Source organism: Taudactylus pleione, unplaced genomic scaffold, assembly GCF_031769625.1.
Source record: "Taudactylus pleione unplaced genomic scaffold, aTauple2 ptg000154l, whole genome shotgun sequence".
Lineage (NCBI taxonomy): Eukaryota > Metazoa > Chordata > Amphibia > Anura > Myobatrachidae > Taudactylus > Taudactylus pleione.
This window is the reverse complement of record NW_028284556.1, coordinates 19675159-19701231: the sequence shown is the minus strand read 5'-3', so window position 1 is coordinate 19701231 and position 26073 is coordinate 19675159. Positions and strand designations below refer to the sequence as shown.

Here is a 26073-nt window from a genome sequence, read left to right as displayed (position 1 = left end):
CCAGTCCCCTGCTGTGCAGGACACGACAGGTAAGTAACAAAGTTGGCTGCTGGCGGGGAAATGAGAGGGGCTGTGTTGAGGAGAGCCGTGAAGTAAGGGCTCTGCTGAGGGGGGCCTGTGATGTGAGGGACTGTACTGAGGGGGGGTTGTGCTGGGGGGGCTGTATTGAAGGGGTCTGTGATGTGAGGGACTGTTGTGTGAAGGGCTGTGATGTGAGGGGGGCTGTGCTAAGGGGGATGTGATGTGAGGGGCTGTACTGAGGGGGGCTGTACTGAGGGGGTCTGTGATGTGAGGGACTATCGTGTGAAGGGCTGTGACGTGAGGGGGGATGTGATGTGAGCGACTGTTCTGAGGGGGGTGTACTGAGGAGGGCTGTACTGAGGGGGGCTGTATTGAGGGAGTCTGTGATGTGAGTGACTGTCATGTGAAGGGCTGTGATGTGAGGGGGCTGTGCTTAAGGGGGATGTGATGTGAGGGGCTGTGCTGAGGGGGGCTGTGGTGTGAGGGGCTGTGCTGAAGGGGGATGTGATGTGAGGGGCTTTGCTGAGGGGGGCTGTGGTGTGAGGGGCTGTGCTGAAGGGGGATGTGATGTGAGGGGCTGTGCTGAGGAGGTCTGTGATGTGAGTGACTGTCATGTGAAGGGCTGTGATGTGAGGGGGATGTGATGTGAGAGGCTGTGATGAAAGGGACTGTGTGAGGGGCTGTGGTGTAAAGGGGGCTGTGCTGATGGGGCTGTGATGTGATGAAGGGGACTGTCATGTGAAGGGCTGTGGTGTGAGCGGCTGTGATGTGAGGGACTGTCGTGTGAGGGGCTGTGCTGAAGGCAGCTGTGATGTGAGGGACTGTCGTTTGGAGAGCTGTGATGTGAGAGGCTGTGCTGAGAGGGGCTGTGATGTGAGGGACTCTCGTGTGAAGGGGTGATGTGAGGGGTTGTGCTGAAGGGGGCTGTGATGTGAGGGGCTGTGCTGAGGGTGGCTATGCTGATGGGGGCTGTGGTGTGAAGCGGTGTGGTGTGAAGACTGCCTGTTTGCTTCTCATTACTCACTCCCTTTCCCTGTTTCCCTTTCTGTCACCCTCTAATCCCTCCCCAGTGTCAGCCACTGCCTCTTCCCAGTGTCAGTCACTGCCTCTTCCCAGTGTCACCCACTGCCTCTTTCCAGTGTCACCCACTGCCTCTTCCCAGTGTCAGCCACTGCCTCTTCCCAGTGTCACCCACTGCCTCTTTCCAGTGTCACCCACTGCCTCTTCCCAGTGTCACCCACTGTCTCTTCCCAGTATCACCCACTGCCTGTCACCTATTGACTGTCACCCTCTGCCTCTACCGAGCGTCATCCACTGTCTGTCGCATTTGTAGGAGGGCGCAAATTTATAGTTTGCAGGGGGGCGCCGAACACCCTAGCATCGGCCCTGGCCGGTCTCTAAGTTGTCTCTATTTCTGAGAAATATCCACCATTTTATTTTTCTCTTATAATGTTATATTTAAGTGTATGTATTGAAACAAACACCCCTATTTGAGCAATTGATTAGGACACGCTCTCGCGGTCAGTCTGCGTGCGAAACCTCGCAATCTCTATTTAAGGATAAGCCGTTGTTTATGGGCCAGTGCCCTGGACTTGCCCCCCAGGCTAAAAGTTGCCAGCCAGCCCCTGGGGTGTACCATGGCTTCACTTGGGTGCACAAAGATGGCTGACCTTTGTGGGAATTAGTGGCGGTGGGACCTGGCAAAGGTAGCGGGCGTTAGTGGTGGCTGGGACCCCAGAATAGGTAGCCGGTGTTAGCGGCGGCGGGATCCCAGCTTAGCTGCTGGCATTAGTCGTGGGACCTGGTGGTGGTGCTGGCGATGGCAGTGACGGGACCGGTGCGGGCGTTGGCAGCCGGACCCAGCGGCGGTATTGTGTTGGAGGTAGGCCTGGATCCGAGAGGATCCTAGTCCTGCCAGCCATTCTGTAGAGTTCGGCATCGGAGCCCATTTAAAAAATGGTGTTTCAGCGCCATTTTTTAAATTCAAAGATGGCCGTCTTGAGCCAATCACGGCTTGTCATTGAAGATATACACAATAAACAAAAAGTAGCACTAAAATTGTTAGAACATAAAAATTATGAAAGCAAGGTATAGCAATCATCTAGATATCAAAAATTTACAATTTATTCATATACATAAATGATTGTGCCAAAGAATTAAAATACAGAAAATTGATTTCTGTTCAGTAGAAGGGACACTGATCTCACCCACAACTTTTAGTCCATACTTTGCTTGAGTATGCACAGCTCCTGAAGAAAAACACTTGGGAGGCCAAAATAATCAGCATAGGACAGTGCGCTGTATATAGATGGGAATAATCACCGATAGAGGGATGTCCCTTTTAGATGTTGATCATCCGGTAATAGTCTGAGTTCGATATCACTGAAGAGTTCGCAGCGGTGCCCATTTCAAAAATGGCGCCTCAGCAACATTTTTGAAATTTAAAGATGGCTGCCACGAGCCAATCACGGTTCGCAACGTCATCGCCTGGCCCCCTTTGCTGGTTTATATAAAAAGAAGTTGCCGGAAGTCCTAGTGGGCGGCAGCCATAAAAAGAGCTCAAAGGCTGTCGTCTACTAGGTGAAGAGGACAACAGAAGCCCTGTGGAGGTGGCAGCCTCGCAAAAGAGCTAATTGGCTGCAACCCCCCAGGTGAAGACACCAGAAGCCCTAGCGGGTTTGTGCCCAAAAGGTGAAGACACCGGAAGCCCTGGCAGGTTAGTGCCCACAGACGAAGACTTCGGAAGCCCTGGGGAGGTGGCAGCCTCGCAAAAGAGCTAATTGGCTGCAACCCCTAAGGCGAAGACACTGGATGCCTTGGTGGGTTGGTGCCTACCAGGCGAAAACGCTGGAAGCCCTGGCAGGTTTGGTGCCTGCCAGGAGTAGACTCTGGAAGCCCTGGGGTGAAGTTACAGAAAATAAATTATTAAAACAATTGGTGTTGTTTTTATTTTAATATTTCTTTTACAGGGGTAGTATAAGTACCAGCGGACCCTTAATGCCCTGCTTGCTGGTACTTGTGGTTCTCCAAGTACCAGCATGCAGGGGAGGCTTGCTGGGACCTGTAGTACTACTGCAAGACAATATTTTAACTCTCTCATTTGCACCACATTTATATACAATCAACCCTGCACCCACCGCCCTGGGGTGCATTGGAGAGGGGGACCTCTTTATTGGAGGGGTCCCCACCTAACCAGGGATAGCCGGCTTGGGTTGACTGGTAATGAGTGGTAATGCTTTGTCTGTGGGAGCTGGTGAAAAGGTTCCTCTGGCTGTGGCAGTACTCTCCCGCTAGAAAGGGTCCAGTGCTGGTTAAGGGGACCCCAATGCTTTTTGTACACTGTATTTCCAAAACTAGGACCGGCTCAGCTGAGCCCAGTGCTGGTTGTACTAAATACAGGGGAACCCTATGTCGTTTGTCCCCTGTATTTTCAACCAGGACCAGCTGTGAAAAGCCTGGGGCTGATTGTGCTTTTGGGGGGGCACATGCCATTTTTTTTTACATTTTTCACTTGTTTTCATTTTTTTTAACACAGATGCATGGACGGATCTCACTGATCTGTCCATTAATCTGTGTCTTATTTAATTATTTTTTATCCCAGATGCATTGCACACGTGCGTGCCTCTGAATAATTTTTTTACACAGATGCCTGCATCACGGATCTCACTGATCCATTCTCCTCTGCAGGTGGCCCAGTTTGCTCCTCCCATCCCTGATGGTTAATAAATTATAAAAAAAATGAAATTCCATAGACAAAGAAAATGTATGGTTTCACATGTCCCACTATGGCTTCTTAGACATGATCAGAAATTTCACAAAACCTACTGAATTTCTGCCACTCAAACTTAAAAAAACAATGAAATTCCTATCATTAAGGCTGTCACCTTAATGGACGATTTCCTTGCGCAATACAGATATGGTATGCCATCATATCCTGTGGTTAACTGCAGATTCAGCACTCTCACAGAGTGAGATTGCTGTCACAAAATGGTAGAGCTGATAATTCACAGAATTGTGTGCACATTGGAATACACACATGCAGCCTTGCTAACAAATGCAAAAGAAGTTGAAAGATGGATGAAACCATGGGCTAACTTGTCATCTGTATACTCATTCAACGTTTTTTAATTTTGGTTCTACCTGGTAGTATTTTTGGCCAAAAGAAATTAGTGTTGCCGGGAGGATATCAATTGGGCAGTCTTAAATCCTATGTGGTGGTCAATTTTCTGCTTGTCTTCTGTCAAAAACATCAACAAAGTCTTCATAACATCGTGACAAATTAATTAGAGGACATTGAGGTGGAAAACTAAGAACTGAGGGCCTGATTCAGAGCCAGACACTCTTTGAGAGCGCTCGCTCTGAATCAGGGCGTCCCTGTTTTTTTTAAAGATGGCCTCCTGGCCACTCGCTAAGCTGTGGGTGACCACCCACAGCTTTAGCGAGCGGCCAGGGGATGATCGCAACGGTCATGACCATCACGACCATCGGGGCTTGCGACGAGACCCTTGTGGTAGGGTCACATTCCCGCAAGCCCCAGTGAGCTTTTGGCTCTAATAGAGCAGGAAGCTCACCCACTGACATCACTCCTGATGTCAGTGGGACTGCCCCCAAACGGCAGGCATTCCTTCGGGAACGCCTCCATTTGGCCAGCCACCCCCCCTGCCCGCCTGAAAAACGGGGCAAGCTGTCAATCACAATCGACAGCTGCCCCGCTTTGGTGCGAGACCCATAGCGACGGAGCACCTGTCTCTGGCCGGGTCTCACGCATGCGCACGCTGGAGCCAGCTCCGGCGTGCGCATGCGCAGTGGGGGACCATCAACACACTTGCGAGCGCTGTGGGCTCACAAGCGGGTCTGAATCGGGCCCTGAGCAGACACAAGTCTTGTTGATATAAAACATACTAAAGTTCTTGGGTCCTCCAATTAATTCAGGGTTTTGCTTTTTTAACCCTGCTTCCAAAGACTACGGGAGATTTCTGAGTGTGTATTGTACACCTAAGACAATGGTGCAGATTTACTAAAGCTTCTAAAAATTAATAATGGTGGTGTTGCCCATAGAAACCAATCTGCCTATCATTTTATAGGATGCAATAGAGAAATGAAAGCTAGGATCTGATTGGTTGCTGTGGGCAACACCACCACTTTTCATATTTAGAAGCTTTACCCTAATCTTTTTAAATTTATCTTTGATTGTTTTGACATATAAAAAAATGTGGTTTTCTGCTTGACTGGGCCTGAAATAATTGAAGAGCCATCAATGGTTTCAAGAACAATACAAGTCTCTTTATCCACTATTGGTACTGAATATTTACTCACTAAGTTTCTATCAGCATACAGTAGTTTCCCATAGATTCTGAATCAATAAGAACAACTGTGGATAATTTAATGTCTTTATAGCATACTGTAAGTGGTAAGGATAGAGCAGTGTGGTAAATTTATAACAGGTTTGGGAAAGTTGATATTAAGAGGGAAAATGTCTGCTTTGACCCCATTCTTCCGTGTTCATGGAGTTGGGGTCCTAGCATTTCCAGACAACTTTTTCCCTTCCTTCTTAAGGTGCCCACACACTAGGGAGATCTGGTGACGATACTATATCGTGTCCGATTTCCCTTGAACTCTCCCCGGCAGTCGTGGACCCAAATTTGTGCAAAAACTCACCAAATTGTCACATGATCTTACGATCTATCGTGCATCGTTTCCGATGACGAAACCGTGAGATCATACACGATAAATCGTGTGCACACCACGATGAATGGTCAGATTGCACAAAAATTAAAATAATGGACGGGCTTAAGTCAGGATTATATAATGCAGGCGCCATTTTAGGTCAGTGCACTTCTGCTCTGTGACTAGTGAGGCTTTGTGTATACCTGCTGAACGCTGTACATTGCTATTGTGCTATACTGTACTTTGTTTTGCTTTGCTCAACAAAGTGTTTTCTTTGCTGCATTCTATCTATTCTATCCTGTATTCTGTGCTGATGGATCCCTATCGGTATAGAGTGATTGTTGCTTATGCTGGGTTGAAGGTGATGAAGGAGAGGGCCCAGCATAGGAGGAGAGCATGCTGGACCAAGGAGTGGCTGCTGCAGAGGGAGAGTCACTCTCACATGTCCCTGCTGATGGAGATTCGGGAGACCAATCCAGATGACTATCACAACTATCTGCGCATGGATGACGCCACATTCCTGGAGTTGCTGTGTCTGGTGACCCCGTTAATCCCGAAGCAGGATACAAGGCTGCGGAGGGCTATCCCTACTGAGGAGAGGCTGGTGGCTACCCTGAGGTACCTGGCTACAGGACGGTCACTGGAAGATCTGAAGTTTGGGACCCTCATATCCCCTCAGGCTTTGGGCGTCATCATTCCAGAGACCTGCAAGGCTAAAGTGAAAGTGTTGCAGTATCAGTTTTGCAAAGTAAGGAAAAACAACACTACACATTTGTTTCTTGTGATAGAAAAAAAAACTTTTCTTCTTTTTTGCAAATTTAGAAAAGGACTGTATAAACAGTGTAAAACTGGGTAAAAATTTCAGCCATTATGGCTGCAGGCGATAAAACTGTCTTTATGACAGCAGTATAAACATTGCCATTCCAAACATGGAATACATAACATAGCAATTGTGGTTTTGAAGAAAGCCACTATGTGCATTTAAAATGAAAAAGCATTTATAATGTAAAAACGGCATTATCCCCATATTTTAACAGTCCCAATACCTAGCCTGTTCTATGATATATGGTGGGTCAGATGCCGGATTGAATAGGCCAATACACACATGGCGCAAAGACATATTGTGGGCTCGGTTTTCAACAGTCTGTCCTTGCGCCATGTGGGTATTGACCGTGTCCAATCAGCATAATCACCACCGTATACCATAGGGCAAGTATTGGGAGTGTTCAAATTTGTGGATAATACACGCAACAACAACAAAAATCAAAGTTTACATTTGGTAAAACCCTGTATTGTCATCATCCGCCTCTAAAAGGGCACTATATATAGCCTGTCTTTTGGTGGGAGGGTTAGCGGATGGTGGAGTAGGCTGCACCTGGGATGGAGGCAGCTCAGAGGCAGTTGGGGTAGGTGGGAAGGGTACAGAGTCAGCAATATAGGTAGCTGGGTATAGGTTGTTACCCAACGCCCTGAAGGGCAACTCATACACGAGCCGCTGGAATTGAGTTTGCGTTTCATTACTCATCTTCCACATGGTGCTGTTAATATGAGTGGTAAAATTATCAAGACGATCTGGGGGCCTTCTTATCAGCTCTTCTGCTTGTTGCAGAAATGTGTCCACATGGTCTTTGCTTTGGGTCTTTTTCACAGGACGTTTTATTTTTTGCTGGGTAGGTGCTGGGGGTGTTGTGGTTGGTGGTGTGCATTGGGATAAACACACATCCCCCTAACTGTCTGCAATGCAGCTTAAATCGGGCGTAGACCCCACATCTAGTTCTTGTGTTGGAGTTTGTATTGAAAGAAAAAAGAAAATTTTTTTTTCATGTTTTAACATTTGTTTTTGTTTTCATTTTTCCATAGTTTCCTAATACAGTTGAGGGGTGGAAAACCATAGCCGATGACTTTGAACGGCGATGGAATTTCCCTAACCGCCGGAGAGCAATTGATGGCAAACATATCTGCGTCAACCCACCCGCCAACAGCGGATCACAGTATTTTAACTACAAGGGCTACTTCAGTATTGTTCTCATGGCGGTGCTGAATGCCAACTATCAGTTTGCTTTTGTAGATGTTGGCAAGAATCGCCGTGCTTCGGATGGTGGGTCATTCAAGCAGACGGCATTCTATGAGAGGCTCACCTCCAAAATTCTCTACTTGCCATCAGTGGAGGAGACATCTGAAAAGCGAATATACAACTATAAGTTTTCTCGGGCACGCAGGATTGTGGAAAATACCTTTGGGATACTCAGTAACCGGTTCCGCATTTTACACACCAGCATAAACCTGCGTGTGGAGAAGATAGATTGGGTTGTGATGGCATGCTGTGTTCTCCATAACTTTTTACGCCACAAAACCACCCTACAAGGGGCATCAGGCTCAGCTATACCAGAAGATCCAGACCTTCTGGAGGTAATTGGCCAGATTTCATCGTTGGCAGCACCAACAATGCAATCAACAGGCACTGCATGGGTCAAACAGGTGAGAGAGGAGTATCTGGCCTATTTTAATGGCTCAGGAGCATTGCTATGGCAGGAGGACTGTCTCAGATAAATATTAATAAAATAAACATGGTGTGTATGCACTCTACTTACCAAACCAGCCTGGGCCGAACCACTTGGACTTGGCTGGGCGATGCATTAAACACATACAGGTGCTGAGTGGGTGGGTGGGCGATGCATTAAACACATATAGGAGCTGAGTGGGTGGATGGGCGATGCATTAAGCACATATAGGTGCTGAGTGGGTGGGTCACATTGGTGGCCAGTGGGTCACATATTCATTGGTGGACAGGGTCTGCATATACATTGATGCTCTGTACAAATAGGGATGAGCGGGTTCAGATTTATGGAATCCGAACCCCCCGATCCGAGTCGGGAAAACTCGAGCCTGACTCAGATCTGAAATCAAGGCAAAATGTCATCATCCCGCTGCGGGTTTTGGATTCTATAAAAGGTCCCCGCATTGGCGCCATTTTTCACTTCGACTGTGGACAGTGAAGAGGAAGGGTGGGAGTTAGGGATGGTTGGGCTGTGTTGTGCTATGCTGCTGTTGTCCATAGGGGCTGTGTCCACTCCAAAGTCCATAGGGGCTGGCTGGGCTGTGTTGTGCAGTCAGTTGTCCATAGGGGCTGTGCCCAATCCAAAGTCTATAGGGGCTGGCTGGGCTGTGTTGTGCAGTGTCCCATAAAGGCTGTAGTCCTAAAGGGGTGCTGTAGTGTTGTCTATGGGGGTGATCTGTCCATCAGGGGTGCTCCCCCCCAAGTGCAAAAAAAACAATTATTTTTTACTGTGTTTGCTGAATTATGTGCGCTGTAGCTGCACGTGCATCAACAAAGTAGCGCCAAGCGTGCCCCTGTGTCATAAATCAAGGGCCGGCTGGCTCTTCTGTTAAAGGGTGGTGTTACCCCCAAAGTGCACTCCAAAAAAAATTTCTGTGTTTGTGAATTGTGTGCCCTGTAGCTGCACGTGCATCAACAAAGTAGCACCAAGCATGTGCCTGTGTCATAAATCAAGGGCCGGCTGGCTCATCTGTTAAAGGGTGGTGTAACCCCCAAAGTGCACTCCAAAAAAAAAAATTTTGTGTTTGTGAATTGTGTGCCCTGTAGCCGCACGTGCATCAACAAATTAGCGCCAAGCGTGTGCCTGTGTCATACATCAAGGGCCAGCTGGCTTGTCCGTTAAAGGGAGCTGTAACCCCAAAAGTGCACTATAAAAAAATAAGAGATTCTTCTTTTCTGTGCACTGTAGATGCACGTGCATCAACAAAGTAGCGCCAAGCGTGCGCCTGTGTCATAAATCAAGTGCTGGCTGGCTCGTCTGTTAAAGGGTACTGCAACCCCCAAAGTGCACTCCAAAAAAAAAATTCATTTTTTTCTGTGTTTGTAAATTGTGTGCACTGTGGCTGCACGTGCATTAACAAAGGAGCAGTGCCAAGCGTGCGCCTGTGTCATAAGTAAAGGGCCAGCTGGCGCTTCTGTTAAAGGGTGGTGTAACCCCCAAAGTGCGCTCCAAAAAAAATTAAAAATTCTTCTTTTCTGTGTTGTGAATTGTGTGAGCAGTAGCCGCACGTGCATCAACAAAGTAGCAGCGCCAAGCGTGCGCCTGTGTCATAAGTAAAGGGCCGGCTGGCTCGTCTGTAAAATGGTGGTGCAACCCCCAAAGTGCACTCCAAAACAAATAAAACATTCTTCTTTTCTGTATTTGTGTGCGCCTTAGCCGCATGTATATATCATTATAACATAAATGGAGGACAAAAATTTGTCCGATAAAAATAAAATAGGGAAAGATCAAGAACCACTTCCTCCTAGTGCTGAAGCTGCTGCCACTAGTCATGACACAGATGATAAAATGCCATCGACGTCGTTTGCCAAGGCCAATGCCCAATGTCATAGTAGAGGGCATATAAGATTCCAAATGACAAAGTTCAGGAAAATTACCTTAAAAAAAACATTTAAATCATCTGAGGAGAAACGTAAACTTGCCAATATGCCATTTACGACACAGAGTGGCACGGAACGGCCAAGGTCTTTCCCTATGTACATGACTAGTGGTTCAGCTTCACATGACGATGGAAGCCCTCCTCCCGCTACAAAAATCAAACGAGTTAAGCTGGCAAAAGCACAGCAAAGAACTGTGCGTTCTAAGAAGATATCACAAATCCCCAAGGAGAGTCCAAGTGTGGCAGCGGTTGCGATGCCTGACCTTCCCAACACTGGACGGGAAGAGGTGGCTCTTTCCACCATTTGCACGCCTTCTGCAAGTGCTGGAAGGAGCACTCACAGCCCAGTTGCTGATATTCAAATTGAAGATGTCACTGTTGAAGTACAACAGGATGAGGATTTTGGTGTAGCTGGCGCTGAGGAGGAAGTTGACGAGGAGGATTCTGATGGTGATGTGGTTTGTTTAAATCAGGCTCCAGGGGAGACAGTTGTTGTCCGTGGGAAGAAAAAACCCATCACGGTCATGCCTGGGCAGAAGACCAAACATTCCACCTCTTTGGTCTGGCAATATTTCTATCCTAATCCGGACAACAACTGTCTTGCCATATGTACCATATGTAAAGGTGAAATAAGTAGGGGTAGGGACGTTAACCACCTAGGAACATCCTCCCTTATACTCCACCTGTAACGCGTTCATAAAAAGTTACTCTCAAGTTCCGAAATTTTGGCTAAGACCGTAAGCAGTTCAGGGATACCTAAATCCTGTTGTCCTGTTGTATCCAAGCGCCTGCAAACCACACCGTCAACTCCCTCTTCATCAATATCCTCCTTAGTCAGGATCGGAAGTAGTCCTGCAGGCCACGTCACTGGCATGACTGACTCCTCTATCCGGGATTCCTCCGGAGGATCCTGCATTGCTACACCTACTGCTGCCGCTGCTGCAGTTGCTGCTGGGAGTCGTTCATCATCCCAGAGAGGAAGTAGGAGCACCACTAGCTTTTTTACTAAACAATTGACCCTCAAACAGTCCTTAGCGAGGAGGATGAAGTACGACAGCAGTCATCCTGAAGCAAAGCGAATAACTGAGGCCTTGACTGCTATGTTGGTGTTAGACGTGCATCCGGTATCTGCCATTAGTGCAGTGGGATTTAGACAATTGATGGAGGTAGTTTGCCCCCGGTGCCAAATCCCGTCTATATTCCACTTCACTAGGCAGGCGATACCAAGAATGTACAGAGACGTCAGAAAAAGTGTACTCAGTGTCCTAAATAACACGGTTGTACCCAATGTCCACTTAACCATGGACATGTGGACAAGTGGAACAGGGCAGACTAAGGACTATATGACTGTGACAGCCCACTGGATAGATGTATCACATTACACAGCAACAACAGCAGCGTCACCAGTCAGTAGCAGCAGCTCAGAAACGCCAGCTTGTTCCAAGGCAGGCTACGCTGTGTATCACCGGTTTCAGTAAGAGGCACACCACCAACAACCTCTTAGGGAAACTGAGGGAAATCATTGCCCAGTGGCTTACCCCACTTAGACTCTCCTGGGGATTTGTGATATCTGACAACGCCACCAATATTGTGCGGGCATTAGACTTGGGCAAATTCCAGCACGTCCCATGTTTTCCTCACACAATAAATTGGGTGGTGCAGAATTCTCTGAAACACAACAAGGACATGCAGGAGATGCTTTGGGTGGCCCGGAAAATTTCTGCCCACATTTGCCATTCAGCGACTGCGTGCCGAAGGCTAGTGCATGAGCAAACACACTTGAACCTGCCCTGCTATCACCTGAAGCAAGAGGTTGTGATGTGGTAGAACTCAACCCTCTATATGCTTCAGAGGATGGAGGAGCAGCTAAAGGCCATTCAAGCCTATACATCCACCTATGACATAGGCAAAGGAGGGGGTATGCACCTGACTCAAGCGCAGTGGAGAATGATTTCCGTGTTGTGCAAGGTTCTCCAGCCCTTCGAACTTGCCACATGTGAAGTCAGTTCAGACACTGCCAGCTTGAGTCAGGTCATTCCCCTCATCAGGCTTTTGCAGAAGCAGCTGGAGAAAGTGAAGGAGGAGCCAAGATGGAGCGATTCCGCTCGGCATGTGGGACTTGTGGATGAAGCCCTTCATTCACTTTGCCAGGATTCGAGGGTGGTCAATCTGTTGAAATCAGACCACTACATTTTATCCACCGTGCTCGATCCTAGGTTTATAGCCTATGTGGTGTCTCTCTTTCTGGCCGACACAAGCCTGCAGAGGTGCAAAGACCTGCTTTTGAAAACACTGTCAGCTGAAGTGGAACGTGACACGTCAACAGCTCCTTATTCATTTTTTCACGCAACTGGGGCTGCCAGGAAACAACTTAGGTATCTTAAGCAACCTGCTGGTGGTGATGCAGAGCAGGCAGGACCAAGTTTGGACATCTGGTCTGGACTGAAGGACCTGGCAACAATTTCATACATGTTAACTGTCACTGCATATGATACTGTCACCATTGACAGAATGGTAGAGGATTACATCAGTGACAGCATCCAAGTAGGCATGTCAGACAGTCCGTACCTGTACTGGCAGGAAAAAGAGGCAATTTGGAGGCCCCTGTACAAACTGGCTCTATTTTACCTGGGTTGCCCCCCCTCCAGTGTGTACTCCGAAAGAGTGTTTAGTGCAGCCGGGAAGCTTGTCAGTGAAAGGCGTAGGAGGTTGTTTCCACAAAATGTGGAGAAGATGATGTTCATCAAAATGAATTATCAATTCTTCCAGGGAGACCATCCTCCATAAAATACAGAGGGACCTGTGGTGGCGGATTCCAGTGGGGATGAATTAATACTCTGTGAGGATGAGGATGTACACAGCACTGAAGATGGTGAGGAATCGGTGGATGAGGAGGATGAGGACGACATCTTGCCTCTGTAGAGCCAGTTTGTGCAGGGACAGATTAATTGCCAGCTTGTTTTGTGGGGGCCCAAACGAACCAATCATTTCAGCCACAGTCATGTGGCAGCCCCTCGCGCTGAAGTGATTGGTTTGTTAAAGTGTGCATGTCCTGTTTATACAACATAAGGGTGGGTGGGAGGTCTCAAGGACAATTCCATCTTGCAACTCTTTTTTTTCTTTGCATTATGTACTGTTTGGGGCCTAGTTTTTCAAACTTCCATCCTGTCTGCAACTGCAGTGTCACTTCTAGATGGGCCACGTGTTTGTGCCGCCCACTTGTGTCACATAGCATAGTCATCCAGCTACCTCGGTGCAACCTTTTGGACTAAAAACAATATTGTGAGGTGTGAGGAATAGACTGGAAATGAGTGGAAATTAATGTTATTGAGGTTAATAATAGCATAGGGGCAGAAAACCCCACAAATTCTGTGATTTTTGCTGTTTTTATGCTTTTTTACAAATAAAAAATACAGATCCAAAACACAAAACCCAGAACCCAAACCACGGAAGGGTGGTTTTGTCAAAATCAATCCAGATCCAAAACAGGAAGAAAGATTCAGATCCAAAACCAAAACATGAAAAGTGGCCGGTGCACACCCCTATGTACAAATATACTCACCAAATTCCAGCTTCCATGATCAGGTGTGCAGAATCACGTCCGTCTCCTTGAAGTCACGATGCTGCACAAAATGGAGACTGGGCGTGTACAGGGGTATGTCAGTCAAGTGACGAAGGGACGATAGATCGTGCATTGGATCATGAGTACAAACACACGTACGAGCCGCACCACATCGGGTCCGAGATTGGCAAATCTTGCCTGCAGCAGGCAAGATCTGAAGATGTGATGTATGATGATCGGCATCGTAATCGTGAGTGTCCACTCGCGATTAGGACATATTTTACACGATCTGTTGTCCCGATGCGTCAGAATCGGGCTGATCGTGTAAAAATATAGCCTAGTGTGTGGGCACCTTTTAGAGTGCAGTCTGTCAGTATAAACATAGATTCATCTAACTGCACCACTGATGCTCTTGTAAAATAACAAGCATCATAGACTTGTGTAGGTTCTGTACCAGGAATTTAATGGTTACAGAATATGATTCACTTGAAGAGACAATTATTTGTCTCTCCTTTCTGTATTCTGTTAGGCGGGAATTAATGGCTGGCTATACATTGGTGAATTAATTCATCTAAACCTAGAGGTGGATCTATATGGGCCAGTACATATTTGATATATTAACCCCATTCTCAGTTGATGCCACTTGGCTGCTATATTCCAATCTGTCCATCCATCATCTATAATCAATGGCATATTCCAAGACTGTGCAAGCTCCCCAATGCAGGCTTATACATTTGGATTCTGCTGTAGCGACTCTATGGGGATCATCAAAGGCATTAGCAAATGCATGCATGAACAAGGTATAAGAATTATTTATATGACCCTGTGTCTCCAGGAATAATTTGGCACATGCTAGAGCTAAACTTTTCAGAAAAGTTAGTATTAATCCTACTTTTAATGCATTATTATGACGTGTGCAAAACCCCAGTTACATTGAGCCATGAATTGTCTGTACTGGACCCAGTTTCCATCAAACCTTTCAGGTAATTGGATCATTGGTTCTACTTGTTCTGGTCATGCAGCTGCCAGAGGTTAATGTGCACATGCAGCCTGTATTTCTAACATGCTTATCAGTAAGCTGCATTTGTAAAGCTTGAATAACCTGGCTAAGGGTAGGTTCTGTCCCCTAGACCTGAACCTCTGCAGGATCCTATTATTTAGGGCTTGGTGATTCCATCACAAACTATATGTATATAGAACTTAGAAGTCACTGATTAGACCCACATGGCAAAGATTTTCAGAAATATAATAATGACCAGTGGCAAATTTTACCCCCAATAAAATCCCCCACTCACCCCAGTAAGCCACCCCCAGTGTGTAGGTGGCGTTAACTGCACTCAGTGGCTTCACATTGCAAGATATCTTTCTATGTGAAGCCACTCCCATTGCTCCATTTGCCTGCCTACTGTGCTTCCCGGGAGAAGCAGTCCCCAGAGCATTCGCACATGCTGGCGGCAATCATGTGACTGGTCACATCACTGAATAGAGGAGTAGTGGCAGCCCCCTTCAGTTATAAGGCTAAGAGCCGCCGTTGGTAATGACAGCGAGCAACCAGGATAATATTACAATAAAAGGTGTTACTCACCTGTAATTTGTTTTTGGATCAGGCAGAGTATGTAGTCAGGAGGCAGAGGTCAAGTTCAGCTCAAGGTTCTTATATTCAATGAATCCTTTAGGTGGGAGCAGGCAGAGTGGATTGTCTAGGGCAGAGAAGTTGAGAAACTAAGATCAAAACCCGGTAAATACAGTTGTGTCCTTTTACACTGTGGCTTCAGTCGCGCCAAATAGCCCGTCACGGCAAGCCAGGTCCAGGGCGATTCGACCGCACAAAACATATGTTTCACTCAAAATTTGCATCTTATTTGCATAGATAAAATAACTGGGAGTGATAAAACGACATTGCTAGCTTGTACTGATCAATTTGTATATCTGTGTGCGACTGAATCTGAATCTGTGTTTAAAGGTCTCCAATGCAAGCGGCCATGGCTTTTCCTCAAGCCATTCCATTGTGCTTCATCTGCGTCTTTGGACCTTCTTTGAGGTTAAAGTCTCTAGTACACAGAGTGTTTTTTTGCTGTGGCTGTGAAGCAATGCAAATAAGATGCAAAATGAAAAGAAATATACTCTCAGAGCATCTCCGTCACATCAGAGGTCTCACACTGTATGGCATATAGCGGTATGGTGCATGAGGGCACATCTGTAGAAACATTTTTCAAGCGAGGTGCAGACTTTTCCCAAAGAGATTAATCACCCAGCAAAAAGCACTCATGAGTTTCCATCTCAGCTGCCTGGGAATGATGGCCGCAATTGCACTGGAGCCATAGGGGCTGATTCTGAGACACATGCAAAAGCGCACGCAACAATGTCTATTGGTGGTCATCTGTCTGCGACTTTATGCAAATAGTCTACAAACTCCTTCCCTTGTGTACATTAATGCAGCCAAGTGTGCAAGGACTGAGGCGCCCACTTTTAGCACCCCTCCGTATAATACAGATTGGTGCATCCTTGTATGCCACCATTGGTGTACTATTAACAATTGCACCAGCCCTATGCTAGGTGCAGTGTCTCTGTCTGACCACAGCCTCCTATGCTTGCGGCTGTGCGTCTCCTATAATAGACCCACTAAACCAGTGGTGTAACTAGGGTATTTGGAGCCCAGGGCAAATTTGAAAAGGGAGCCCTATCGCCCCTATGTGCGCGCGCCTAAGGCGCGCGCGTCAAAAAAATGGGCGTGGTCACTTAAAAATGCGGTGTGTCAACATGACACACCCCTTTATTTTCAAACTGAGCATTCCTATCCATAATCACCTTAACCCCAGTAGTACCCCTTATACAGTACCCCCAGTATGCAGTTGTGGTCCCTCTTATGCAGGCCCATAGTAGTGCCCCTTATACAGTATTCCCAGTAGTGGTCCCCCTTATACAGCCCCCAATTAGTTCCCCTTACTCAGTACCCCCAGTAGTGGCCCCCCCAAATGCAGTGCCCCACGTAGTGTTCCCCCTTATGCAGTGACCCCAGTAGCAGTCCCCACAATGCAGTGCGCCCAGTAGCAGTATCCCCTTATGCAGTGCCCTTTATATGGTGCCCCCAGTAGTAGTCCCCCCCTATGCAGTGCCCTTTATATAGTGCCCCCAGCAGTAGTCCCCCCCATGCAGTTTTCCCAGTAGTGGTCCCCTTATGCAGGCACCCTGTAGTGATCCCCCCTATCCAGTGCCCCCTGTAGTGGCCCTTCCTATTATTGCCCCCAGTAGTGGTCCCCCGAGTGCAGTGCTTCTAGTAGTAGGCCCCTTTTATAATGCCCCCAGTGGTAGTTCCCCCCCAAGTAGTTGTCCCCAGTAGAGGTTCCCCCTCCTGATTAAGTGCCCCCAGTAGTAGCCCCCAGTAGAGGTCCTCCCAATGGCGCCCCCAGTAGTAGCCACCCCTCCCCCAGTAGAGGTCCCCCCAGTAGTAGCCACCCCCCTACCCCGTTGTGCAGATAGGTTAAAAAAAATATATATATATATATATATATATAAAAATATACTTACCTGAATCCCTGCTCCTGCTCCTGTCCGCGACGGCGCTCCCGCCCACCAGTCCGCCCGGGCTGGCGTGCTCAGCATTATGGGACAGACGTCATGACGTCAGTCCCATTACCCACTGCAGGAGCCGGACGGAAGTCCGGCTCTTGCAGTGGGTGCTGCAGCAGTCAATGAGAGTCTGTCTGACTCTCATTGGCTGCTGTTTAACACACGCATCGCTGCCAGCGCTGGCGGTGATGCGTGTGTTATGCACAGCCTGAGCCCGCCTCCTAGCGCTATTGGGCAAGCGCTCAGGGGAAGGGAACAGGCTCAGGTGTGAAGCACAGGACCGGTGCTGGAAGCCTAGCGCCGGTCCTGTGTAAATGTGTAGCTCTGACCGCACTCATTGCGGTCGGCGCTACACTGGTGGCTAACTAGGGCGGGCGGGCCGGTACCGTGGCCGGCGGTGCCCCGCCGGTCCAACAGCGCCCAGGGCACACACCCCGCTCGCCCTGCCCTAGTTGCGCCACTGCACTGAACAGACCATTTCTGCGTGCACTAGTAGACACCTTCCAGTCACTGGCCATCTCTCATCACTTTTCCACTGCACTTCTGATATCATCTGTCCCAATTACAAAGCACCTTTGTGCAAACACTCATGATAACGCATGCAGAGATTTCAGAATTTTTCACGCATGTGCAGTTGTGAATACTCGTTCAACTACTGTACATGAACATTGGCATTGCCTGCGGATTCTGGGCCTGATTCAGAAACAGATGCTAATGTGATCGCAGCTGCCATTTCGCTCGCAATGCAACAGCAAAAATATGCTAATGTCTGCAAAGATCATCGGAAAATAAGAGTGCCCCCTGCTGCCTTCTTACCTGCGTGCGATGATGCATACCTTCGTAAATATCGGTAACATTGCCACACATTGGTGGCCATCTTGGCCTTGCGGCAGGTCTGATGTGCCGCAGTCTTGGGAGCTCTTCAGACACGAAGAGCTGCGTATGCACTCGCAGTGGATAATTTATGCACGCCCATGTAACTGCTTTTAAATGGACAGACACATCTGCGTTTCTCAGGCCACTCCCCGTCACCACCCCCTAACGCTGACAACCTGAAATGATCACCACTAGTGTTATTAATGATAATCCTAATACATACTTGCCTACTTTTGAGAAGCATTTCAGGGAGATTGTGAAAGCACCACCTATGAGCGTGGCAGTTAACTGGACATGTACTCAGTGGCATCACAAAGGGGGTGCGGGGGGTGTGGGCCACACTCAGGTGTCACCCGCAGAGGGGTGACACCAAGGAGCAGACTCTCCCTCAGTGACAGGAGCCGGGTGCTGCACTGTAGTATTAAGTGCAGCACTCGGCTCCTGACACTGTGAGGGAGCCGGCACTGCAACACAGGACAGGGCAGTCCGCACCTCCTGCACCCTCTGCTCGGACCCCTGATAACAAGCATGGGACAACGGGGTTCGAGCCGCAAGGCCACGCCCCGTCCCTCAAGGCCATGCCTTCTTTCAGGGAGGTCACAACCCCTTTTTCGGCACAGCATCCCTCCCTGTACCAGGTGACAACGCGGGGAGGGACGCCACTGAATGTACTGTTTCATCTGAGAGGTGTGTCATAAAGTTGACTTACATGATCATCCAAATGTAAATGAGCCCTAAAGCAGCAGTTGTTGGTCAGTAATATCTACTTGTTGATGGAAACATACAAATACATCATTGTACCTTATAACCAATGCAGGGAAATTGAACTGATGATCCAATTTGCATGTATATATACCTTATTTCTATGTTTCCAAGTACAGTATATAAAAGCTACATAAAGGGAATAAAGTACAATCAGGGAGATTGCTAGACACGTCAGGGAGTCAGAGAGATTGTTACAATTGCAGGGAGTGTCCCTGACATTCAGGGAGCGTTGGCAAGTATGTCCTAATATAACATTTTCTTCTAAAACTGTAAAAGTATTGTGTTGGTCTTTATGTGGATACAAATTTTACATTTATAAACAAACATATTTTAAGGTCCATCCAGGCATAAGTAGGATGCATCTCGTCTTGCGCATACTGTACATGCACAACCCTACTGCACTGAACTGTACTTAACAATACATGCATTGCGCAAATGGCCTTACCTCCAAATCTAAATCATTTCAATACCTCTACAGGTGACATTGCCATTTCAGTGTATCAACTATAGCTGGCAAGCAATGACTGTGCTGCTGCTTTTGTTGCAAGTATTACTAATGGTATTGACCACTTACTACCTGGGTTAAAAATATATTTTCTTAAATTTTAGAAGCTGCAAAACTGCTGAGGCAATGTGATGAAATAAGGGGAAGCCATAGAATGGAAGATGATGAGGCTAGCATTATAGCTATAGCAATCCCTAATAAAGAGAGGGAGATTTTATTTTTATTTATTTTATTTTTCATTTGCAGCTAATTTCAGATATATAAATATAAGTCCAATGTAAATCAGTGTGTAAATACTTTTATGAAATTTCAATACAATAGATAAACTAAAACATTGTTATCAATGCAGCCCACTTCAGATAAATGTTATATGTGGGTTCAATATAACTAGGCATGCCATAATATTCCTTTAAACTGAGACACCTGTATGTTATACAGGTTCTGTGGCTGATTAAAACCAGGTGAAATCCAGGCTTGAATTTAGCCAGCCACAGAGCCTGTATAATTCATACTGTAGGTGTCCCAGCTTAAAGGGATATTATGGCAAGCCTAGGCGGGTTGGGTATGAAATCCCGGCTGTCGGGATGCCGCTGGTCAGAATACCGACAGCGGCATCCCTACAGCCAGAATCCTGACACACATAGGAACGTAGATAAGTATTTTCCTAATCCCTACCGTAACCCCTACCCTAACCCTAACCCTCCCTCCCTAGTGCCTAACCCTAACCCCCCCCAGTGCCTAAGCCTAACTTCCCCCTCCCCGTACCCTAAACCTAACATCCCCTCCCTGGTGCCTAAACCTAACCTCCCCCCTAGTGCCTAAACCTTACCTCCCCCTCCCTGCACCCTAATCCTAACACTCCCTCCCCGGTGCCTAACCCTAACCCTGCCCCTAGTGCCTAACCCTAACCCCACTACCTAACCTCACCCTAACACCCTGATACTTACCTTCAGGATGCCGGCGGTCGGGATACTGGTTCCGGGATCCCAACCCCCCCCCCGGTGCCTAAACCTAACCTCCCCCTAGTGTCTAAACCTAACCTCCCCATCCCCCCTGATCTTAACACTCCACCCAGGGCCTAACCCTAACCCTCCCCCTAGTGCCTAACCCTAACCCCGTTGGCATCCCACACCGGGATGCCGCCTACATCCCCTAAATATACTCTAACTGTACCTGCCAGTGTTTACAGCAAATTTCAGTCCCAAATATATAAACAAATTCAACTTTTCCTCTGCAACTCTTTGTAGAAAAGGTTTATCCAACATCTTTCAGTGTCTTTGAGACCTTGATTGGCAGAGAAAACCATTCCTTGGGTGCACTTAAATGGTATTAGACTGTACTGCATACAAATCTTTGTAAAGTATGTGTCTTCCATGATAAGAGCCTGATGAGACACACTGGACCTGTCAGTCTACGTACCAGGGGGCTTGCAGCTATACTCAGAAGAACTATCTGAATGAGTCCCAGACAGAATACCATTTAGATGATTGACATGCTTTTTTTTTATGAAGGCACTTGTCTGTATAATTGTGAGTATGAGATGCCTTGCTGAATGGCACCTGCCTAAAGCAGCACTGTTCAGTTGGCAGCAAGAAAATGGCTAAAGTTCTAAAACTTTTTTTTTTTAAAGAGAACCTGACAATTAGGCTTTATTGGTGGTTTATGTAGTGCCAGGATCTATTTTGTAAAAATATAAAGCAAAGAATTTTCTATTTTCCATCTGCTTGGGAAAAAGCAAAGTACAAATTACAGTATATGCAACTGCATTTAGTGTGAGAGCGATTACCACACTCACTCACAGGAGTCTGTCTGCTTGTGTTACAAAAATCACAAAAATGATGATCTCAGAAGATGTATTTTTGGGTTAATCCAAAGGTTTCCAAACACGGTCCTCAAGGCTCCTCAACAGTTCAGGTTTTAGAGATATTCATGGTTAAGCATAAGTGAATTAATATCTCAGTCAATTTGATTTAACCAGCCATGGATATCTCTAACATATAAACAGTTGGGAAGCCTTGAGGACCGCATTTGGGAACCTCTGGTTTAATATGTAGTCCCAGTCACAATGATTACCCAGGATTATGTGTGCTATTCAATTCATGCTGAATAATGGGAATGTTGACCTTCTTGAGTGTGTCCTTGGGGAAGATGTAACAAGACTTGGAAAGAGATAAAGTGGAGAAGTTGCCCAAACAACCAATCAGCTTCTGTCATTAATCTAACACAGTCTGAAATGACAGAAGCTGTTTGGTTGCTTTGGGGAATATCTTAACTTTATCTCCAAGGCTTGATACATCTCCCCTAAGGACACAGTAAAGAAGCTCAATATGCCTGTTTGTCACAAGTCGCCAGCGCACCTTGTTACATACTTGTTCTCCGGGTCGCCAGTCACACGCCCGAAATTCAGCTCCTGTGCAACGTACACGCTGTACTGGGACAGTACCTTTAGTTGCTAGGAGATTGGGACTGTGGTATGTGATACTGGGAATACTGAATGATCCTCCTCTTCACCTGTGGATTTCATTAATTACCTGCCCTGTTAGGTCCATTGGTTCATTACCTTTCTTAAGCCTGCCGGTTCATCACCAGGCTTGGCGCGTGCTTCCGGTTCCTGCCAGTCATGTGTCTGCCCGTTTGTGCCTGTTTCTGCCTGTGCTTCGGAGATTCTCAGCTATTACTCTCATTCCGTCATCTAGAGTTCTGTTTTTCTGTGAGCTGCGGTATTCTCTGCGTATTTGTCACCTCGGCCCTCAAGGCCACCTCTCAAGCCTTTAACCTCTCGGCTCTCGTGTCGCACCTTGGGTCTCAATCCGAACCTCGGCTTTCGAAGCCACACCTTGGCTCTCAAGGCCGCATCTCAAGCCTTTAACCTCTTGATTTTCCAGCTGCACCTCGGCCCTCAAGGCAGCATCTCTTCCGGAACCTCTATCAGCTCTCCAGCCACACCTCGGCTCTCAAAGCCGCACCTCAACTCTCATAGCCCCACCTTGGCTCTCAAGCGGCACCTCGGCCCTAAAGGGCGCATCCCAAGTCTTAATATCTTGGCTCTCCTGCCGCACCTCGACTTTCGAAGCCGCACCTCAACCCACAAGGCTGCATTTCAAACCTTAACATTTTGGCTCTCAAGCCGCACCTCGGCTTTAGAAGCTGCACCTTTTCCCTCAACGCCGCATCTCAAGCCTTTAACCTCCTGTCTTTCCAGCTGCACCTCGGCTCTCAAGCCGCACTTCGGCCCTCAAGGCAGTATCTCTGCCAGAACCTCTGTCGGCTCACCAGCCACACCTTGGCTCTCCAGCCGCACCTCGTCTCTAAAAGCCACATCTTGGCCTTCAAGGCCGCAACTCAGCCCTCTAGGCTGCTACTCACAGCTAGGATATCCATCAGCTCTTAAAGCCGCACCTTGTCTACTCCTCCTTGTATATCTCACCCTCTCTTGTGATTCTACAGTCGCATAACATCTTGTGGCCCTAGGATAACTGTGTAAGCCTCTATTATCTCGAGTTGAGTCCAGACGGCCACCTAAGTGCTGGTGAACGTGTCCAGTTCTAAGGGAACAGCGGGTGGCTGTTATCGGTGAAGACCTCACCTGAGTGATTCTAGAGGTCTTACATGGGGAGTCCTAGGAGACCGTAACACTGTTATTCAGCATGGACTACAGATTATCTCAAAAATACATCTTCCTAGATCATCATTGCTTGACACATCTTCCCTCTTGTGTTTTATATTGTGTCTATTGTTTTCTACCCATCTTTAATTTCCCTTTGCTATTGTTTTTTTTTTTACATATTACGTGTCATCTTCTTTTGGATCGTCCCTGACTGCCTCTGGCCCTGACCTTTGTCTTTGAGTTTTCCCACTCTGACCACTAGCCTTAACCAATGGCTTGCCCTCACCAGTCACTGGCCTACCAATAATTGATGACAATCCAATCTCGGACTGTCTCTGTGTAACACAATTGACTTCAGGTCCATCTAGCGTCACTGCTGCCTAGTGGGCTGAAACAGCCTAAGATCTTGGGCCTGATTCAGAGATGGAAGCTAATGCGGCCACGATCGCAACCACTCTACCAGGCGCGATTGTGAAAATATACAAATGCTAACTTCAGCTTTCCCTTTGTGCGCCACCATGCAATGGAGCGTATGAGCACTGAGATGCCCACTTTCAGGCTCCGTAGTCTGTGCAATTGCAATGGAGGTTGCATACACTCCAACATCTATGCAACATTGGTCGCACCATCAACATTTGCAGTATCCAACTAAACATGGCCTCTGTAGCATCGGATTTGCAAGTGGAAACTCAGCAACATTCTCAAAGAAGCCTGTGACACTAACAAACTTGCCCATAAAATGACCCCTTTTTGTGATCACCTTAGGTCCCCTCCAAGTCTTTCACCTGAAACACCATGGAAAATGTTAGCGATCCCGTACACTATTGCGAATGACATTGGACACTTGGAATTACACATGCGCAGTAAGGATGTCCTGGACTTTTTGCACATGCGCAGAAGCAAAAAATTGCTCATCTGCAACATTGCATCCGTCTCTGAAACAGCCCCTTGTGTGTGTCTTACAGCAAATTCCATTGTCTCTGGACAAGGTTCCCAGGTGAAGACCAGTCACCCATTAGACTCCACCCCATGAAAGCCAGCATTCAGTAGCAGGGCAATTGCTCAACAACATCTTATTTTACAACAGGAAAGCTTTATGTATGCCCAGCGTAAAATGTAATATTGTTATCAAACCTATTGTTATGCAGTTCTATTTGTCTGCTTAAATAGTACTTAAATTGTAAATGATGACAACAGAACTCAGTATTATTTACTTGAATTTATACATATCACATACATATAATAACATCAGTTATGTAATATGCAAAGAGTATATGACTATGAAAATTATAGTATGCAGAGGAAAGGTAAATGTTTATGGAAAAGACCACATCTATTTATGGCTGATGGATCACTAATTATTTACTACAGTACATGTGACATGCCAATGATCATGGACCCCAATTACATTTCCAGTTTCTTTATTCCATCTGCCCTAATTATGTCTTTAGTCAGGCCTGGATTTGTGGGGATATATTTACTAATGTGCAGGTTTTTAGAAGTGGAGATGTTGCCCATAGCAACCAATCAGATTCTACTTAACACTTATCTAGCACCATATAGAAGATAAAAGCTAGAATCTGATTGATTGCTATTGGCATATCCACTTCTAAAAACCTGCACTTTAGTAAATATACACCTAGGTATCACCATAATTACCCTTTTTTCTTATCTATGCCTGCCAGCATTGTTGGCCATTTTTACTTGCTGGTGGAAAATTTTTATTTCTTTTATACAGACAGGATGTTGTTGAGGTTCGGACTATGGGCCTGATTCAGAGCCGGACGCTCTGACCAGAGCGCTCGCTCTGAATCAGGGCCCTCCTACCTAAAAATGGAGCGGCCTCTTGGACGCTCGCATAGCTGTGGGTTACCACCCACAGCTTATGCGAGCATCCATGATGATGGTCGCCATGGCGTCCATCGGGCTTGCGATGAGACCCTGCGGTAGGGTCTCGTGGCCGCAAGCCCTGGTGATTTTGGCTCTATCAGAGCCAAAATCACTCCCACTGACATCACTAGTGATGTCAGTGGGGCCGGACCCAGACGGTAGGCGTTCCCATGGGAACGCCTCCATCTGGCAGCCACGCCCCTGGCACACCCACCAAAGAGGGCGTGCTGTCAGTCACCATCGACAGCACGCCCCCTTTGGTGCGAGACCCGGAGCGACAGCTTGGCTGTTGCTATGCGGGTCTCACGCATGCGCACGACAGAGCTCCATCCGTCGTGCGCATACGCATTAGGGCACTATCGACCCGCTTGCGAGCGTCCTATGCTCGCGAGCGGGTCTGAATTAGGCCCTATGAACTCTGCAACAACTGTGACAAAGTGTTACTTGGGCAGCAGTTTAATCTGGGCCTACTTGAAATTCAAGTAAAAGATAATGAAAATTTCCATAATGTGTGGGCCTTTTTTATAGCATAATAATGATAATAGTGAAAGTTAGATAAAGCAAAATAACCTTATATTGTGGTGCTTCAGGTGATTTATCCTGAAAGTGAGGGAAAATATTGTGGCAATTTGCACAGTTTAGCTAATTTCGAGAAATTAACCATTTTTACCAATGATAATACATATGATTGCACAATCACCTTATAAAAGTGTATAGAACAAGCAACATCTTAGTGCTAAAATGTAAGACAATAGAGTCCAGCAATTCTTGCAAAGTGAACCAGGAATCACATAGAAAATGAGGAGTTTCTATTCTTGAAGAATTCAGAATGATCAAAATGCTACTACATCAGTTATCACATATTCCAGAATTAATTCAGGACATCACCCAGGAAACAGGTTCCCTATGCTCTGAAGGAAACAGCTTGTAGAATTGCTGGGATTGGCTGCTCTGGACGTGAACCAGCTTTCGTAAAAGGTGTCACAGAAACATTTCTCTAAAGATATAGGACCACTGCAAGGAGAATTTCTCCATAGATTACATCCATGTGATCTGCTAAGACATGGAAGAAAGCAGACAAGTCACTGCTAGATGAGCACACACGGCTGAGACAATATACTGTCAGATAAATCTTCTCATAGTAATAAAAGAAAACCTAGAGGCACTTTTCTG

The 26073-nt window shown here is 46.9% G+C and overlaps 1 protein-coding gene and 1 long non-coding RNA gene across 4 annotated transcripts in view; one reads left to right on the top strand and one right to left on the bottom strand.

The window, feature by feature from the left end:
• LOC148521930 (uncharacterized) overlaps positions 1–26073 on the bottom strand; it is a 110371-nt gene that overhangs the window by 9503 nt on the left and 74795 nt on the right. For both annotated transcript variants that reach the window (XR_015878779.1, XR_015878780.1), the window contains exons 4-5: positions 15273–15387; positions 6311–6401 (exon numbers count right to left, since the gene is read on the bottom strand). This is a non-coding gene — a long non-coding RNA (uncharacterized LOC148521930). The remainder of the gene's footprint in view (positions 1–6310; positions 6402–15272; positions 15388–26073) is intronic.
• GRM1 (glutamate metabotropic receptor 1) overlaps positions 1–26073 on the top strand; it is a 485954-nt gene that overhangs the window by 397716 nt on the left and 62165 nt on the right. The gene's annotated exons all lie outside the window — the stretch shown is intronic.